This window comes from Raphanus sativus, unplaced genomic scaffold, assembly GCF_000801105.2.
Source record: "Raphanus sativus cultivar WK10039 unplaced genomic scaffold, ASM80110v3 Scaffold4168, whole genome shotgun sequence".
NCBI classification, from domain to species: Eukaryota; Viridiplantae; Streptophyta; class Magnoliopsida; order Brassicales; family Brassicaceae; genus Raphanus; species Raphanus sativus.
The window spans coordinates 121-6,815 of record NW_026619470.1 but is presented as its reverse complement, the minus strand read 5'-3'; the positions used below and the strand labels follow the sequence as shown (position 1 = coordinate 6,815).

The window sequence follows — 6,695 nt, the reverse complement described above, 5'->3', positions numbered from 1 at the left end:
TTTCTTGGATTCTGGCTTCTCCCATCATAGCGACTTGGTAAGTCGCTACGCATGTCGCTATGATGGCTCGGGTTGCGTCTTAGCGACCAGGCGAGGTCGCTATGCTGAGGTCGCTACATAGTTGATATGCCTCCAGTAGATTGATCATAACTCCTTCAATACAGATCCAAATGACTTGAAACCACCTCCATTAGAAAGCTAACTCAATTTACTTTGTCTTCCCAAAATTTAAGCTTCAAAAGATATCTTTAAGGCTTTCATCCATGTTCATCTTTCACCCTTTTGACTCAAAACTCCTCAAATGTCTCCAAAGTCACCAACAAGCATCTCCAATATCTGATAGAGACAAATGTAATGCAATGCAACCTAAATGCACTCTAAATGCATGCAAAGGAACAATATAAAGACTAGAATGAAGCTTAAAAACATGTAAATACACAAGATATCAACTCCTCCACACTAGTCCTTTACTTGTCCACAAGTAAACTTTCAAAAAATAACTAATGTAGAAAGGTTTGAAGGTGGGAGCACATAAGCAAAAGAAACACTTAGAGCACTCAACTTGACATCCTAAAGAAACATAGCAAATAGCATGAGCACACTCTCTTATTATACTCTAGTTTCTCTAGGCCTATCAATACTCTTATGCCTCTACACAAGATGCAATACTCATCAACCAACAAGTCTTCTTAACCAGCCCTCACATTGATTCACACACACACACACAAGGTGAATTCTCACAAATGGGCACATGATCTCAATCATTTGGCTAGGTGATCAAATGGTCTAATATGGATGAAAAGGAGGGTTCAATGCATCATTTTAAGGTGGTAATCACTCAAGAATCAATGAGCTTGATCATTATGCAAAATTTATCTAAGACTAGGAGCAATTCATACATACATGGATCCATCCTCATCATTCTACCCATTCCTAAGTGATTACAAATTCTACACTCTTTTCATTCATCTCATACCCCAAAATAACAAACACTCACATCACTCACCCAATGAACAACTCTCTTTTCTTATGACTTAACCACTAAGGACCTCTTATTCACTTTTCTAAGCTCTAACTCTTTTTATTTCCCTTCCCCACTATCTTTTTGAATCTTTCTTTTGCTTTTTATTTTCTTTTCTTTTCTTTTTTTTTCTTTTTTTTCCTTTTTTATAGGGGGAAGGTCTCAAACAATACAAACAAGAGCTTTTTTTTTCTTTCTATTCTAGGTCCTTAGGGCTTTTCTTTCTCATAACACTCTATTGCTCATCTTTCTCACACTCCAAACCCAAGACATTAAACCTTTAAGAAACATACACCCACTCACCATCCTAGAAGCTAGCTCAAATGATGACCCTATGCTAGCAAGAGATGAGAACAAATCCATGTCGCTCCCAATACTCTCAAGATTTTGCACATGACAAACTATCAAAAGAGGCCTCACTCATGCAAATCAATGTAGGCTTCAAAGAATGGTAAGGGTTTTAGGGTAAGGGAGTGCCATTTGGGTTAACAAAGAGTGGTTCAATGGAAAAGATAACCCAAATGTGTATGAGATCCATGATCAAGTATGCAAATGCCCATATGCAAGAGAGATTAAGTTCATTTAACTCAAGATTCAGGTTGGAGCTGGTTTCGAGAACAATGCCGATATCAAGCAAGCAAACATGTTTCAAGAAGAGTTTTCAAGGCACGAAGCATGCAAGGCTTTCAAGAGATGCACAAGCTACTTGATATGCTTAACTAGGATGTCAAATTCAGTGCAAACAAGTGTTCTTTACAAGGCATTATCAACAGCTGCTCCATATGCAAGTGAATGCAATCTATATGATCTAGACTCAATCCTAAGAATGCAAGTGATGCAATTACATGATTATATATGCACTTTTCAAATTTTTTATTTTTTATGGTTTTTCTATGCATTTTGAATGTACAATGCAATGCATGAGACGCATAATCAACAAAGCAAACATGATCAAATACTTGGTACCTCCCCCACACTTAAATCACACAGTCTCTGTGTGAGTGAGAGAGAAGGAGATACCGAAAATATGATAAAGGTAATGGTATGTACAAAGAAGGGTTGGAGTGATACCTCAAGTGGAGATTGGAGTATGGCAGTGGGTGTCTAGGGCTTCTGCAAGGAGCTGGCATGATTCACAGCGACTAGAGGAGACTGCTACGGGATGTCTACCATAAGGCTTGTGTGCTTCACCGCCTTTCTTCTTTCCTCTAGTGCTATACTCAACCTGGAAACCTCAACCACACTTATTAAACAGCTTAAAATAAATAAAGAGAAAGAATATATAAAATGGATAAACATGAGACTTCCTCCCAAGTGAGCTTGTTTTAAGTCACTAGCTTGACTACCTTTTCCCTTGGCTAGTGAGAAGGAGGATCCTTCCCACCTTCCAGAGTGATGGTGAGGACTTGAGAGAGAAGCTCTTGAAGCTTGATTGGATCATCTTGGAACTGTGGAGTGATGATGGCCCTTGCACTTGAGAATGGCTTAGACCTTCCCTTGCACTTGATATTATACTCAATAGCTCCATCCTTGAGCTTCATTGGGTGGAGAGTGAGGGTGTGAGGAGTCTTCTCAAGAGGTGGAGGGTGAGATTCCTTCACAATCTTCTTCTTGCCATGGGAGGCCTTTGTGGCTTCACTCACCTCCTCCTTTTGAGCACTTTCCAAGTGCTCATCACACTTCTCCTTAGGGGACTCTTCACCAAGAACCTCTTTCTCAATATCACTCAGCTCAGCCTTTGTCTTCTCAATGGAGGATGCTCCACAAGTTATTGTGCCACAATACTCAGGTTTCAACTTAGGTGATTGAAGAGGGTAGGAGACAGATTTGTTCACATTTAGGAGTGTGACTTTGTTGTTGGCAAAGTCTATGCAAGCTCCCACTGTTGTGAGGAATGGAGTGCCAAGGATCAATGGGACTCTCTTCCCAGTTGCCATCTTCAAAACAATGAGGTCTATAGGGATGGTGCATGCTCCAAGCTTCAAAGGGAAATCCTTGATGATACCAATTGGGGTTGTAGAAGAGGAATCCCCAAATTGGAGCTTAGATGTGTCTTGTAGCATGTGCTCAATCCCTAGACTCTTCATCACCTCAAGTGAGATCACATTCACACTTGCACCAGAATCCACTAGAGCATCATCAAAGTTAAGCTTTCCAAGGGAGCAAGGCAAAGTGAACATCCCTTGGTGTCCTAGTTTAGGGAGGGACTTAGGTGGGATTGGTGGATCAAGCTTGAGTGTAGAGATGTCCAGGAGCTCTGCTACTTCAGCTTGGTGGTCTAGAATGTCTTTGATGAGTATCATCTGGACATGAGCAGCTTGCATGTTGTGAATCTCTGGAAGCCTTACTCCAATATCACTCAAGTCTTTTCTGAATTTGGAGACCACCTTCTTTTGAGCTTTGGTGAGGAATCTCTCTGGAAAAGGGAGCTTTTCATAGGGGGATAGCTCAACCTTAGTGTCTTCCTGCTTCACCACATTCAGCCTCTGATCAGATATTCTCTCAACTGGTTTCTCGGCCTTGTGCTCTCTGCTCTGCTCAACCTTTGCTGCAACTATCCTGTCAGCTTCTTGCACAATCTTGGACTCAGCTGTTGCAACAACCACATGCTCAACCTGTTCAATTTCAGTTCCAAACACCAATCTTTCAAACTCATCTACCTCTCTCTTGTAGTTGGCGACCTGAGAAGTGTCACTAGAGAGGAGAACATTGCAATGTTCTCTTGGGTTTGCCTCTGCTTTCCCTGGTAGAGTTCCCATAGGCTGCTTGGAGGATGAAGGCAAAGAAGCAACCTGGCTCTCTAAAGCTTTGACGTGAGAGGCAAGTTGCATGTACTTGTTGTTGAGGTCAGAATAAGTTCCATCAATCTTGGCATGAACAGCCTTGAACTCATCTCCAATGTCCTTAGCAAATTTCTCTTGAGCTTCTAGGATTTGTTTGAACATAGATTCCGTGGTTGAACTTGGAACTTGAGCTTGAGAAGAGCTTCCTCTAGCTTGAGTAGGTTGGTTGCTTTGATAACCACCTTGTTGGTTGTTGTAAAGGGCCTTTTGCTGGTAGTTGTTTTGGTATTGAAAGTTGGGCTCTTTCCTATACCAAGTTCCATTGTTGTTGATAAAGCACACCTCTTCATGTCCTTCCAAGCCATCAATCTTCTTGATCTCAGCAACCTGCTTTTGTTGCTGTTTCCCAACTAATTTCATCTGATCCAGCTTAGCTTTATTGGCAAGAAGTAGGTCCAGCTTCTCTTCCAAAGACTTGAGGTCTTTCTTGGTCTGCTGATCATCACTTCTGTTGACTCTATCATGATCCTCACTGTATACTGAGTCACTCTTGGCCATGTTCTCTATCAGCTCCTCTGCATCCACCTCGTTTCTGCCCAAGAAGAATCCATTGCTGGCTGTATCAAGTCTGTTTCTACACTGTGGTATAGCTCCCCTGTAGAAGGTACTCAACAAGCTTTCTTTGGAGAAGCCATGGTGTGAGCAATGAGCTTGGTAGCCTTTGAACCTCTCCCATGCTTCACTGAAACTTTCTAAGTTCCTCTGCTGAAACCCAGAGATCTCATTCCTGATATTAGCTGTCCTGGAGATGGAGAAGAACTTGTCTAGAAAGGCTTCCTTGCACTCATCCCAAGTAGTGATAGAGTCGCTTGGGAGAGACTTCTCCCACTGTCTTGCCTTGTCTCCCAGAGAGAAAGGAAAGAGCCTGAGCTTCAAAGCATCTTCTGACACTCCATTGGTCTTGGACAAACCACAGTAGCTATCAAACTTGTCCAAGTGGTCAAAAGGATCTTCAGTAGCAAGACCATGATACTTGTTGTTCTCAATGGTGTTGAGTAGTCCTCACTTGATCTCAAAGTTGTTGTTCTCTACAGCAGGTGCTCTGATTCCCAACATATGACCATGAATGTGAGGGCGATCATAGGTTCCAATAGCGCGAGCTTGGCGCTGTGGGTGTTGTGGTCGAAGGTTGGCAGCTCCTTGACCATTTTCCTCTTGGGCAGCTTCCAAGGGGATCTCTCTATCTTGATTCGGGTTCTGATGGTGAGCCATATCAAAACCCAATCTGTTGAAATGAGCATGTTGCTCCTCTTCTCTCCTTCTTCTTGTATTCTCTCTTTCCAAAGCCCGGATGTCTGATACCAGAGGAGTGAGGTTTGTAGTCCCTCTACTTCTCAAGTTCATACACCTGAAATGAAAAAGAAAGAGGAAAAAGCAGAGCCAATATAACAATAATAATAAAAATGACTTAGTCTCAAGCAAATGACTAAATCTCAATGTCAAAATCACAATAGAACTTGGCAACGGCGCCAATTTGATAACAGGACTTCTCGGGTCCCTATCAAATGAAGTAGTATGTGAGATGTCGAACCAATCCTATGTGATTTCAATGCACTGAGAATACAAATCTATGCTTAATCTAAGTGCAAACAGATTTTGAATGATGATGTGAACTAGAACTATGCTAAAATGCAATAAAGGAACAAGCTTTCAATCAATCTAGGACAATAGGACTCATGGGGCTAGGCATTTGATTTTAAGTGATTAAGATCCAAGCTAAGGGTGGCAAACTTTAAATCAAATAACTTCCTTAAGTCTAGAACACTGAAATAAGCAAACTCTATGGTCAAGAAGAATGCTCATTTGCTTTAATCAACTAGACATCAAAGGTCTTTGAGCCTAAAAGATCTAAGCAATCATTGGGGATGAGTCTATTAACTATCTAAACTCCCTTAACACAATGGTCTTTGTGTAAGGTAAGTTTAGAGCAAGCTCTACTTGGTTCAGACATTTCATCAAACACCTTGTGGGTGGGAAATGTCTAGAGCTCTAGAATAAAGAGGCCAACTTTAATCTAGCATTAAGAGAAGTAGACAAGCAAGGAAACAAGAGATCTAACACTAAACACCCTTAGATCTTCACTTAATCACCCTAATCACCCTAGCCCATGAATCCAAAAGGTAACTACTCACTAATAGACATGAATAACCCAAAACCCATGGATGATTGAAGGTTAATCATGCTTAGTGGTCAAGATTGATCAATAATCACAAGAGATAAAGATGAAAAGAAGCTCAAGATTAAGTCTTTCACCAAAATAGCTAATGTGATTACAATGAAAACAAGATCTCCCTCAAAATTAGGTCTAAAGGGTATTTATAGAAGTCTAAAAACGAGCTGGGTCAACCCAACAATCCTGGGTCAACCCAATAAAAAAGCAGTCTTTTTCGCCCGTAGCGACCTTGCTTCCCGCTACAGGTAGGTCGCTACAGAACTCTTCAACTCTTCAGGATCTGTAGCGACTTTGCAAGTCGCTATGGTGGTCGCTACGCTCACTCGGGTGGCCTCCTAGCGACGTGATCATGTCGCTACGCAGAGGTCGCTACGGACACTTAGTCATTTCTTGGGTTCTGGCTTCTCCTATCATAGCGACTTGGTAAGTCGCTACGCATGTCGCTATGATGGCTCGGGTTGCGTCTTAGCGACCAGGCGAGGTCGCTATGCTGAGGTCGCTACATAGTTGATATGCCTCCAGTAGATTGATCATAACTCCTTCAATACAGATCCAAATGACTTGAAACCACCTCCATTAGAAAGCTAACTCAATTTACTTTGTCTTCCCAAAATTTAAGCTTCAAAAGATATCTTTAAGGCTTTCATCCATGTTCATC

General features: G+C 41.6%; 1 non-coding gene across 1 annotated transcript; it reads left to right on the top strand.

Annotated features, from left to right (window-relative positions):
• Positions 1 to 4,492: 4,492 nt before the first annotated feature.
• LOC130507206 (small nucleolar RNA R71) lies at positions 4,493 to 4,599 on the top strand. The gene has a single exon (XR_008942228.1). It is a non-coding gene; the product is annotated as a small nucleolar RNA R71 (small nucleolar RNA).
• Positions 4,600 to 6,695: the final 2,096 nt, after the last annotated feature.